A 12219-nucleotide genomic window follows, 5' to 3' on the forward strand; every position below is an offset into this window, starting at 1 on the left:
ACTTAAGTTTATATAGGGTGTCTCAAATATAGAATTTTGTCTTATTTGACATTACTCAGAGGTAGGTAGGTATAATGTAAAAGTAAAGTGAATTTTATTTAAAGTCGGCACTATATACATTCAACAAATCAATCACAAGCTCTGTAGAGCTTTTTTACCGACTATCACAAACATTCATGTCAAAGTCAAAGACACATAGCATGCATGTACACATATACACATATTAACCATATGGAGAAATTCTAACCACTTTATTCATGAGCTTGATATCAGGTGATCTTAAGGTTATGAATATTCATTAAGCGCGTAACTTTATCAGAAGTTATTTTACCGCGTACATTTAATTGCAATCATGGTGTAAAAATTAATTTTTAAAAATTGAAAAGTTATAACAACACAATATTTGAAACACGAGCTGAATTTAAAAACAAAATATACTCCCCGGCACGTACATATATGTCCACATAATATTACACAAAGAGGATCCTGTTCGGTAAGTCAATGTATATAACATAGCCCCCCCCCCCCCCCCCCCCCCTAGTCAACAACATACAGATCATCGGGCGATCCCACCTTTACCAAGCAATATTCTATCTCAAGTATTAATATTTATTTTAACTGCAGTTACGAATACATATTCACTAATAAATGTTTCCTTTATTTTGAAAATGGATGAAGTTCAGTAAAGCATCATATTTACATAAATGTTGGTTTCCGAAATCATTTAAACATTTTGTAGGTATCCCTTAGAGGGCTTCATGACGTCAGTACAAGTGTCAAGGACAGAAAAAACCATGACATTTCTATTCATCAAACGAATACATGGGAATGACTGCATTTTCTAAACTTGATTTTCCCCGTAGATGTCTCTTTGCCGAAATGCTAAAAATGCCGAAAACGGTGGTTTTGATTCAAAAACGAACTTTTTTGAGAAATAATTCAATAAATCTGTGAACAGATTCCGGAAAAACACATGTCAATTTGTCGTTTCCGATGCTGGAATTAGTGATCGTTATTTTGTATCTGTTGCTTTTTGAACTTTTTGTGATTTTCAAAGATTCTTGAAATGCTTATAATGGATTAAATGGGGCTCTTCGATTCAAAACTTTAACTATAAATGGAACTCCGAATTTTGTATCAGTTACATTGAAAGTTGTTTCATTGAAGAGATACGAACATGAAGAATGGGGTATGATGCTGGAAACGTGTGTTTATGCAGAGGTTAGTTTACAATTGTGATTTTACATATTTTTCTCTATTAATTGCTTTACGTAATTTGACTGATAGTTCGAATTCCAAGATTGCGGCATGCAAATTAGCCAAATGGTAAGAATTTCTCCATATGCAAAAGAATACAAAATAAAAACAAAACATTCCATGCAAGAATATATAGATGGATAAAAGCATAGGATTAAGAGGAAGAAATAAAATACTACAAGCAAGAGTAGATGTATATAATAATCATCATCAAAATTCAAGACAATACCGTATTAGCAATGTTTGTTGCTAATGTTGCGAAAAGTGTAAGCTGTTTCAAACAGAAAGGTGGATAAATAGTATAAGAATTTTGAAAATAATTTACTTACTTACTTAATCCTCTTCGTGCATGTCTGCACATAAGGCTGAAATCAGCTCCCGCCACACTTGTCTGTCCCTTGTCTTCTTTTCTGCTTCTTTCCAGGTTAGTCCTATCTCTTTCAACTCTCCATCTATCATTCTTCGCCAGGTTTCTTTTGGTCTTCTCCTCTTACTTTTCCCTTCAGGAGTCCATCTGAGAGCGACATTTGCTGGTCATGCTTTGTTCATTCTCATGGCGTGCCCTAGCCACCTCCATCTGCATTGTTTAATTTCTAATTGGATGCTCTTTTGAGAAGTCTTACTCCATAGGTCTTTATTAGAGATCTTTTTCGGCCAGTAGATTTTGCAGATTCTCCTAAGGCAGGTGTTATGGAAGGATGACAGCTTCTTAAGGTCGCTCTGAACGAGTTTCCAGCACTCTGCTCCATAAAGTAATATGGACTTGACATTGCTGCTATAGATCTTTACTTTAGTTTTAAGGGAAACTTTTCTAGATCTCCATAAAGGTCTTAGCTGACAAAAAGTTGATCTTGCCTTAATAATTCTCGATGTTATGTCTTTTGATGTTCCATTGTCTTTCCCTATGATGGCACCTAAGTATGCAAGGTGAAGATAACGAACAGTGATCAATCTCATAACTCCTACAAGCAATACAAAATAGATAGTTGGGCAAACACGGACCCCTGGACACACCAGAGGTGGGATCAGGTGCCTAGGAGGAGTAAGTATCCCCTGTTGTATGTAAAGTTGTCTATTTCTTCAATGTCATGATCCTGGATTCTTATGGGTGTATTACAGGTATTGTTTATCGCCAATACTTTTGTCTTCGATGCATTTATGTCCAAACCAATAGACTGTGCAGTTGTTTCTAGTCGTGCTGTCTTTCTTTGCATTTGTTGTTTGTTGCTAGAGACAAGACATACATCATTGGCAAAATCAAGGTCTTCGAGAAATGATTCCAATGTCCATCTTATTCCAGTATTTTCATTTCCGAGGGTAGATCTCATGAACCAATTTAATAATAATTTAAATATAATTAAAATCAATAATGGTAGTAAATTAATCGTATAAATATTTATGGTGTCTAAGATATAGTATATAGAAATTTTACTCATTTCACATCACTCAGAGGTAGGTACAGAAATTTGACTTATTTTAGATCACTGAGGGGTAGGATTTAAATATTTGACTTAATTCACATTACTCAGTAGGTATAGAAAGTTTTCTTATTTCAAATCACTTAGACGTAGGTTTTAAATATTTGACTTATTTCACATCACTCAGAGGTTGGTAAGTTCATGTACGGTGTTTACAATATAGGAGATTAAAAATTTAACTTGTTTCACGTCACTCAGAAGTAGGTATGGAAATGTTTTCTTATTTCACATCACTCAGAGGTAGATAGGTTAAAGTCCGATGTCAAAGACACAGAATATAGAAATTGGAATTATTTAACATCACTCAGAAGTAGGTAAATTCATGTACGGTGTCTAAGACATAAGGATATAGAAATTTGACTTATTTCACATCACTCAGAGGTAGATATAGAAACTTTTCTTATTTAGCATCACTCAGAGGTAGATATAGAAACTTTTCTTATTTAGCATCACTCAGAGGTAGGTTTTAAATATTTGACTTATTTCACATCAATCGGAGGTAGATAGGTTCATGTACGATGTTTAAAATGTAGGAGATAAAAATGTGACTTATTTCACATCACTCAGAGGTAGGTAGATAAAAGTCCGATGTCTGAGACACACAATATAGAAATTCGACTTATTTCATATCACTCTGCGGTAGGTAGTTTCATGTACGACGTCTAAGACATAGCATATAGAAATCAGATTTATTTCACGTCACTCTGAGGTAGGTTTTAAAAATTTGACTTATTTCACATCACTCTGATGTAGGTTCGAAATATTTCACTTATTTCACATCACTCAGAGGTAGGTAGATTAAAGTCCGATGTCAACGATACACAATATAGAAATTCCACTTATTTCGTATCACTCAGAAGTAGGAAATTTCATGTATTTGTCCAAGACATAGGATATAAAAATCTGACTTATTTCACTTCACTCAGAGGTAGGTTTTAAATATTTGACTTATTTCACATTACTCAGAAGTAGATTTTAAATATTTGACTTATTTCACATCACTCTGATGTAAGTTCGAAATATTTCACTTATTTCACATCACTCAGAGGTAGTTATAGAAAGTTTTCTTATTTCACGTCACTCAGAAGTAGGTTTTAAATATTCGACTTATTTCACATCACTCAGAAGTAGGTTTTAAAAATTTGACATTTCACATCACTCATAAGTAGGTTTTAAATATTTGACTTATTTCACATCACTCAGAAGTAGGTTTTAAATATTTGACTTATTTCACATCACTCAGATGTAGATAAGTTCATGTACAGTGTCTGAGACATAGGATATAAACAATCTTGACTTATTTCACATCACTTGGAGGTAGGTAAGTTCATGTACAGTGTCTGAGACATCAATTATAAAATTTGACTTATTTCACATCACTCAGAGGTAGTTATAAAAAGTTTTCTGATTTCACATCACTCAGAGGTAGGTTTTAAACATTTGACTATTTTACCTCATTCAGAAGTAGGTAGATAAAAGTTAGATGTCTAAGACACACAATATAGAAATTCGACTTATTTCACATCACTCAGAAGTAAGTTTTAAATATTCGACTTATTTCACGTCACTCAGAAGTAGGTTTTAAATATTCGACTTATTTCACATCACTCAGAAGTAGGTTGTAAAAATTTGACTTATTTCACATCACTCAGAAGTAGGTTTTAAATATTTGACTTATTTCACATCACTCAGAAGTAGATTTTAAATATTCGACTTATTTCCCGTCACTCAGAAGTAGGTTTTAAATATTCGACTTATTTCACATCACTCAGAAGTAGGTTTTAAATATTTGACTTATTTCACATCACTCAGAAGTAGATAAGTTCATGTACAGTGTCTGAGACATAGGATATAAAATCCTGACTTATTTCACATCACTCAGAAGTAGGTTTTAAATATTTGACTTATTTCACATCACTCGGAGGTAGGTAAGTTCATGTACAGTGTCTGAGATATCGATTATAAAATTTGACTTATTTCACATCACTCTGAGGTAAGTTTTAAAAATTTGACTATTTCACATCATTCAGAAGTAGGTAGATAAAAGTTAGATGTCTAAGACACACAATAAAGAAATTCGACTTATTTCACATCACTCAGAAGTAGGTAGTTTCATGTACGATGTCGAAGACATAGGATATATAAATTTGACTTATTTCACATCACTCAGAGGTAAGTTTTAAATATTCGACTTATTTCACATCACTCAGAGGTAGGTTTTAAATATTTGACTTATTTCACATCACTCAGAGGTAGGTAGATTAAAATCCGATGTCATCGATACACAATATACAAAGTCAACTTATTTCGTATCACTTAGAAGTAGGAAAGTTCATGTATCTGTGTAAGACATAGGATATAAGATCCTGACTTATTTTACATCACTCAGAGGTAGGTTTTAAAAGTTCGACTTATTTCACATCACTCAGAGGTAGGTTTTAAAAATTTGATTTATTTTACATCTCTCAGAAGTAGGCAAGTTCATGTACAGTGTCTGACACATAGATTATAAAATTCTGATTTATTTCATATCACTCGGAGGTAGGTAGGTTCATGTACGATGTTTAAAATATCGGAGATAAAAATTTCACATCACTCAGAGGTAAGTAGATAAAAGTCCGATGTCTAAGACACAATATAGAAATTCGACTTATTTCACATCACTCAGAAGTAGGTAGTTTCATATACGATGTCTCAGACATAGGATGTATAAATTTGACTTATTTCACATCACTCTGATGTAGGTTCGAAATATTTCACTTATTTCACATCACTCAGAGGTAGGTAGATTAAAGTCCGATGTCAACGATACACAATATAGAAATTCGACTTATTTCGTATCACTCAGAAGTATGAAAGTTCATGTATTTGTCCAAGGCATAGGATATAAAAATCTGACTTATTTCACATCACTCAGAGGTAGGTTTTAAATATTTGACTTATTTCACATCACTCAGAAGGAGGTTTTAAATATACTTATTTCACATCACCCAGAAGGAGGTTTTAAATATACTTATTTCACATCACTCAGAGGTAGGTAAGTTCATGTACGGTGTTTACAATATAGGAGATTAAAAATTTGACTTATTTCACATCACCTAGAGGTAGGTTTTAAATATTTGATTTATTTCACATCACTCAGAAGTAGATAGGTAGGTTCATGTACAGTGTCTAAAATATAGGATATACATGTAGAAATTTGACTTGTTTCACATCACTATATATACAGTGTATATCAGTTATCATTCACAGTAGAAGTTTTCACACATCAGGCTCTTTTTTGAAATATCAGACTCTCTTTTGGCACATCAGTTCTTTTCACCACATTATTTATCTTGCACACCAGGCAGAAGGAGTGGGAATAGTTGTGACTTATATTTCAAGGAACATTAATTCTGCAACAACTATAACACAACAATTCGCATATTTTCCCCCATTACCTGTGCTACAAAATAAACAAGAGGCCCATGGGCCATATCGCTCACCTGAGTCACCTTGACCCATATCTGAAGACTTTCCATATATATTTGCATGTAAAACCTTAGTCCCTATTATGGCCAAAACAAACTTTTGCAAACTTGATCTACACTATGTCAGAAAGCTTTCATGTAAATGTCAACCTCTTTGGCCCAATGGTTCTTGAGAAGAAGATTTTTAAAGCTTTTTCCTATATTTGTATGTAAAACTTTGACCACCCACCCCTCCACTTGTGGCCCCATCCTACCCCCGGGGGCCATGATTTGAACAAACTTGAATCTGCATTATGTCAGAAAGTTTTCTTGTAAATATCAGCTTTTCTGACTCAGTGGTTATTGAAAAAAAGATATTTCCTATATATTTGTATGTAAATCTTTGATCCCCTATTGTGACCCCATCCTACCCCCGGGGGCCATGATTTGAACAAACTTGAATCTGCACTATGTTAGAAAGTTTTCATGTAAAAATCAGCTTTTCTGGCTCAGTGGTTCTTGAGAAGAAGATTTTTCCTATATATTTGTATGTAAATCTTTGATCCCCTATTGTGGCCCCTTCCAACCCCCCGGAGCCCATGATTTGAACAAACTTGAATCTGCATTATGTCAGGAAGCTTTCATGTAAATCTCAGCTTTTTGGGCTTAGTGGTTCTTGAGAAGAAGATTTTTAAAGTTTTTCCCTAGATATTTGTATGTAAATCTTTGATCCCCTATTGTGTCCCCATTCTACCCCCGGGGCCATGATTTGAACAACTTGAATCTGCACTATGTCAGAAAGTTTTCATGTAAAAATCAGCTTTTCTGGCTCAGTGGTTCTTGAGAAAAAGATTTTTCCTATATATTTGTATGTAAAACTTTGATCCCCTATTGTGGCCCCTTCCAACCCCCCAGAGCCCATGATTTGAACAAACTTGAATCTGCATTATGTCAGGAAGCTTTCATGTAAATCTCAGCTTTTTGGGCTTACTGGTTCTTGAGAAGAAGATTTTTAAAGTTTTTTTCCTAGATATTTGTATGTAAAACTTTGATCCCCTATTGTGGCCCCATCCAACCCCCCGGGCCCATGATTTGAACAAACTTGAATCTGCATTATGTCAGGAAGCTTTCATGTAAATCTCAGCTTTTCTGGCTTAGTGATTCTTGAGAAGATTTTTAAAGTTTTCCCCTATATTTGTATGTAAAACTTTGACCCTCACCCCACTTGTGGCCCCATCCTACCCCCGGGGGCCATGATTTGAACAAACTTGAATCTGCACTGTATCAGAAAGTTTTCATATAAAAATCAGCTTTTCTGACTCAGTGGTTCTTGAGAAGAAGATTTCTAAAGATTTTTCGTATATATTTGTATGTAAAACTTTGATCCCCTATTGTGGCCCCTTCCAACCCCCGGAGCCCATGATTTGAACAAACTTGAATCTGTATTATGTCAGGAAGCTTTCATGTAAATCTCAGCTTTTTTGGCTTAGTGGTTCTTGAGAAGATTTTTAAAGTTTTTCTCTATATATTTGTATGTAAAACTTTGATCCCCCTTGTGGCCCCATCCTACCCCCGGGGGCCATGATTTGTACAAATTTGAATCTGCAATATGTCAGGAAGCTTTCAGGTAAATTTCAGCTCTTCTGGCCCAGTGGTTCTTGAGAAGAAGATTTTTAAATGACCCCACTCTATTTTTGCATTTTTGTGATTATCTCCCCTTTGAAAGGAACATGACCCTTCATTTGAACAAACTTGAAAGCCCTTTACCCAAGGATGCATTTGGCCAAGTTTGGTTGAAATTGGCCTAGTAGTTCTGAAGAAGAAGATAAAATTGTGAAAAGTTTACAACAACGACGACAGACAACGGACAAATTTTGATCAGAAAAGCTCACTTGAACCTTCGGTTCAGGTGAGCTAATTACATGTAGTAACTCATGTTACAGTGAGTAGGTTCTTTGCATTTTTTCATTCAAGAAATAAAAGTCATTTTAAGAATATAAATCTGATCAGTAAAAACATATGATAAGGAATCTACAATACATAGTAAAAGATACCGTGTCTGTTCCTTGAAAGAATTCATTAGATTTCTAATATTTTATCCAATGGAAAGAAGCGTCGATTTTCTTCATCAGTCATTCTAAGTTCCTTCCTGCTAAATGACTTGATGTGACGTCTCATTTCTGAAACTTTAGACACTCCTTCATCCATCAGATGTGATTTTTTTTTCCTTGATGGTATTGTCGATTGGTAGACAAATACCTGCAAGCTATCAAAAGTAAACAACCCTGTAATTTACAAATGATCCCAGGCTGGTTGATTGCACAATAATTTTTTCCCTACAATAATAATAATCTTAATTTTTATAAAGTCAGACATACAAACATATGGAGCACCAAATTAACATAAACTCAAATAATTGAAGATACATGTATATCTTCAATTATTTGAAGATATCATCAATTCAATTATTGCTCTCTTTCATTGAATTGAGTGCATTAAATCAATTATTGCTCTCATCAAATGAATTAATGTGCACTTCAATTCAATTATTGCTCTCATCAATTCAATTAATGCGCACATCAATTGAATTGAAGAGAGCAATAATTGAATTAATGTGTGCATTAATTCAATTATTGCTCTCTTCAATGCAATTGATGAGAGCATCAATTTCGTAGAAATATTGCTCGCAATAATTAACTTAGAGCTCGGTATAAGTAATTTGATGATCTCTTTAATTCAATTGAAGATATATTACTTATTTACAATGCTTTTGTATAAGGAATTAATGCACGCATCAATTCCTTTGAAGAGAGCAACAATTCAATTAAAGAGATCATTAATTCAATTGTGGATATGTTGAATTGAAGATATCTTTAATCATATAGTTGCTTTCTCTAAAAGAATTATTGCTCTCTTCAAATGAATTACTAGTAAAGATATCATTAATTCAATTGAAGAGAGCAATGATTGAATTAATGCATCAATTCAATTATTGCTCTCATCAATTGATTTAATGTGCGCATTATATCAATTATTGCTCTCTTCAACTGAATTGTAGCACGCATCAATTCAATTGTTGATATCATTAATTCATTCGAAGAGATCATTAATTCTATTAAAGTGCACATCAATTCAGCTGAATAATTAATGCTATCATCAATTCAATGAATGCAGGCAATAATTCAGAATTGAAGATATCATTAATTATTTGAAGAGAACTTTAATTAAATTGTTGTGCGCATCAAATGAATTGATGATATCTTCAAATAATTGAAGATATCTTCAATTATTTGAGTTTATGTTAATTTGGCGTTCCATACAAACAACAATGGTATATGCTAGCTATTTGAAGACTTGCACAGACGGGCACTAGGGGGTCATTTTGTGGGAGGGAACCAGAATACCCAGTAGAAACCCATGTGTTCGAGTGGACAACCACCATACCCTCTCACATACAGCCACTGTCAATTATGGGGTTTGAACTTAGGTCGCAGCGGTGAGAAACAGTTGCATTAACCACTACACTACCTGGAAACCCCATGTTTCTATTACTCTTACTTAATAAGGAAAGGATGTGATTAATGCACATCAGGCTTCTTGGCATTCAATTTGTCAAGTAAAACTAAATTTAACAATCAAATGGTTTTAAAAGTATAATTTACATGTAGGTATGCACCTTTCATATAGCTTTCCTATTCTTCAGAATTTATGTTAAGATTGTGTTAAATATTGATCAACCTGTCCTGTCAAATGATTTTTGTGGCTCTCAATTCCTGGGGGGAAAAAATGTGAATTTCCTTTTCCCTGTGCACATCTTCATTTGCGGAGAGAGCCTTCTTCAACTTCTGCGCTTGGTGTTTTCTCTTCCAGATAGAATCATGACCAAGGATCTGTTCAAGTGATTGAAAAATATCCACAATTTTATATTTAAGATGCACGATAGTCACTTTGCCTACATTAGCCAAAAGTTGAACCCAGAGCATTCATGAAGGACAAAAAGAAACTATGATTTAAATAAACTTTAATCCATATTTAATCTGGCCAGTTTAATACATTAATCGAAATTTTTACCAGTACATGTCTTATGATTACTGCTTTACCTTATAATCAGGAAATTTACATATCTTTTTCATATAAATTCTGGCAGGGCAATCAAGTTTTTTGTGTTTTGTACCAAAGTCCTGCTCTTTTGTGTATAAGAATGATCTTGGTCTGCTTCTATGGTCTGCAAATTTAATTATATACACTTGTACATAAATTGCAATTTTTTTTATTGATGCTTAAATATTGGTATGAGATTAAAGTTAAAACATATTCAAAGTTGGAAATGCATTTTAAAATAATTCAATCACACAATCCTGAAGAAAATGACATGCAGCATATAAACTCAGTGCGAGCTAGTACCTTCTCCATTTGGTACTTCTTCTTTTTCATTGTATTTCTGTCTGGCCCAAAGTGACATTCTCTGACATCAAAACCAAGAATAATGAATGGTGTGCCATTACAGGGTACTTTAACACCCTCCTTTTGTCCCTTGTCCTCCCAAAGCACTCAGATGACCTTGAAGGCCTATATCGTATAAAAGTATACATTTTTTAAAATGTGTAATAGAACTTGTGTCTGCTATGGTGCAGTTCAGATGTAAAATCATTGCATACACCTACTTTCTTAGTTGGTATTTTCATTTAATTAATTCAACCAGTTAGAAACAAGAGGAATTACTTAATTATGTCAGAGCTTGGCTGAATATAAGGAATTTATACATAATTGCACGACATCCAGTACTTAAAATCCAGATCATGACTAAATCCTTTATTTCGCCTAAATATTGTAAATTTAGTGACTGTGTCTATTTCAAACTTAGTCACTAGCTTTTCGGCTTCTTCCACCGTGTTGACAACAACATATTTCGGCTCATACTCAGACATTCTTCTACATGCAGGGACAACACGAACGTAAATATTCAAATATTACTACTACTATTATTATGTCTAATAAAAATACTAAAAGACACCTAGCTTCGTGAAATATCGGAAGGAAATAATAGCTGTTTACACAAAATTGCTGATTACTCAATTTACTGCGATGAGTGGAATGATTTCGGGAAAACCGAGGTGGAATAATTCGATTATCGAACTCTGTGTTAAAAAAATAGAGGCATTCCGAACGACAACCTACTTCTGAGTGATCTGAACTAGCACGCACCCTGGAACTGTGCACAGGGAACACACGTGTTTCCGTTTCAACGAAAACAACACAGCTTCACTGTCACAGCAAAGGCTTGTTTTATACATCTTTAAAACGACCTGATGTCAGAAGAAGATACCCTGGAATTCCTGTTGCAGGATGACCCAAACGATCATGCATTCAGTATAAACATGAACATGTAAGTTGATGTAGCCACCGATGCAAGTTGTTTCGGCCTTTTTACAATTCGGCCCTAAGTTCGTTCGGCCTCAAGTTTTTTCGGCCTCTTGTCGTTTCGGCCTAAGATACCTAGTCGTTTCGGCCCAAGTTTCGTAAGCGACAAAATACCGACAATGTGATGTTGTTTTTGTTAATATAAATGTGTATTGAATTTATGCTATTGTTGAAATGGAAGCTGTTCGAGTGTAAGCTTTTGAGACTTTAATGAAGAGGAAATTTTGTATGAAGAGGAAATAAATGGAGGTAGGCCTAGTGTTAGAAACGATAATGAAATATATGCAAAATTGTTCAAATTTTCTTTTCCATGATGCTAAGCATATTGTGATACCATGATAATCGAGAATAGTTTTTGAAATCATCAAGGCAAACTTTTTAACCTCGAAATATAATGATTTCTTAACAAATTTGTGCTGTAAAATTTCAATTTAGCATTTGACATGTGATTTAACCGCAAAACCTCTAGATGTAAAACTTATACGGTACCAATTTTGATGCACCAGATGCGCATTTCGACAAATAATGTCTCTTCAGTGATGCTCAACCGAAATGTTTGAAATCCGAAATAACTATGAAGTTTTAGATCTAAATATAACCAAAAACAACGTGCC

General features: G+C 34.1%; 1 pseudogene; it reads right to left on the minus strand.

Moving 5' to 3' along the window:
* Positions 1–1590: 1590 nt before the first annotated feature.
* On the minus strand, positions 1591–11565 carry LOC130047580 (calcium-responsive transcription factor-like; annotated as a pseudogene).
* Between the last annotated feature and the right edge of the window lie 654 nt (positions 11566–12219).

This window comes from Ostrea edulis, chromosome 7 (genome assembly GCF_947568905.1).
Source record: "Ostrea edulis chromosome 7, xbOstEdul1.1, whole genome shotgun sequence".
Classification (NCBI taxonomy): domain Eukaryota; kingdom Metazoa; phylum Mollusca; class Bivalvia; order Ostreida; family Ostreidae; genus Ostrea; species Ostrea edulis.